At 33.5% G+C, this 1,233-nt stretch overlaps 1 long non-coding RNA gene across 1 annotated transcript; it reads left to right on the forward strand.

Annotated features, from left to right (window-relative positions):
• Positions 1-474: 474 nt before the first annotated feature.
• LOC101503947 (uncharacterized) lies at positions 475-1,185 on the forward strand. Its single transcript, XR_190567.4, has 3 exons — positions 475-716; positions 869-953; positions 1,030-1,185. It is a non-coding gene; the product is annotated as an uncharacterized lncRNA (long non-coding RNA).
• Positions 1,186-1,233: the final 48 nt, after the last annotated feature.

Here is a 1,233-nt window from a genome sequence, read left to right on the forward strand (position 1 = left end):
GTCTTATCAACAATAGAAATAGAAATTAAATTAAAAAGGAATACATTATTTGATTTTTAATTTGAAATTTATTTAGATAAACGAAAAAAGGCCATGTATACTTATGAACATATGCACATCATGCGAAGAATGATTTTGTTCAGTTGGTGGACAAAATAGTCTGTTGGCAGGTTTTGAAAAGTTTAAGGACCTCTCATGTTGTCACCCAATTTAAAATATTTATACTGGCTATTTTAAGATGATGTAAAGTTTAGAAAGCTGCATATTTTCCATTGTGCTTATAGGTTACCATATTAAGTTTGCATATTTAGACGGTGCGAAAACAGTTTTGTCCAAGTTGAAATAAAAAAAAGGAATTTGGTCTAGGAATTTTGTTTAACACTCTCATTAAAGATAGTACTGTATACTGCCACCGTAAAATAATGGTGTTTGTTAGTGGTTGCAGCTGTAGTCATTTTATTTTCTAAAAAAGAGAAAGTCAAAATCACTTGTATTTGATTATCAGAAAAGAAACTCATGTATATACAAAGAACAATTTTGTGTAATGTGTATAGTCTATCCATGCATTTACTGTCTATATAACGATTGTAGGTTGGTCTAGAAGGAAGTGCAATGGGGCAGTGGTGGGTGGATACAATAGGAAAGGCCTTGGAAGACGGAAAAGCTTTTGAGCGTATGGGTTCTAGGCAGCTTGCTCGCTTGCTTATATCTCTTTGGTAAGTGAGTGTAAACCATTTATATCTCTTTGATAGACTTCCCACTTCTTTATGTAAAGGCTTTGCAGTTCTGTCTCCCTATAATGTACTCTGGATTTCTAACTTTGATAGTGTTTCTATGCTTATATTATGAGTTGACATTCCTCAATTAGGGTAAGAAAGAATCTTAGAAAACATGTTGGGGACATTGATGCTGAAGCAGTCCCATGTGGTTTTGGACGTGCAATTGGCAACAAGGTTTGCTTTCATATCCTTGAATACTTGATATTTGTTTGATAATATTATAATATCTAATGCTGCCATTTGAATCCAGGTCTGTTTAAATTTTTCATTCATTATATGACATCAAATGAGAAAATCAGAATGCAATGTCGTACAAAGGATAAGTTTGTATAGAAGATCACTTGTGAAGGCCAGTCTTTTGTCAAGAATGATGGAGAAGCACTGGATTATGTTCCAAGAGCTGCTTTTGGCTTTCCTAGATGGCTTGAGGTATTTTATCTTTTCCTTGGTTATT

The sequence above is a fragment of the Cicer arietinum genome, unplaced genomic scaffold, assembly GCF_000331145.2.
Source record: "Cicer arietinum cultivar CDC Frontier isolate Library 1 unplaced genomic scaffold, Cicar.CDCFrontier_v2.0 Ca_scaffold_2206_v2.0, whole genome shotgun sequence".
Classification (NCBI taxonomy): domain Eukaryota; kingdom Viridiplantae; phylum Streptophyta; class Magnoliopsida; order Fabales; family Fabaceae; genus Cicer; species Cicer arietinum.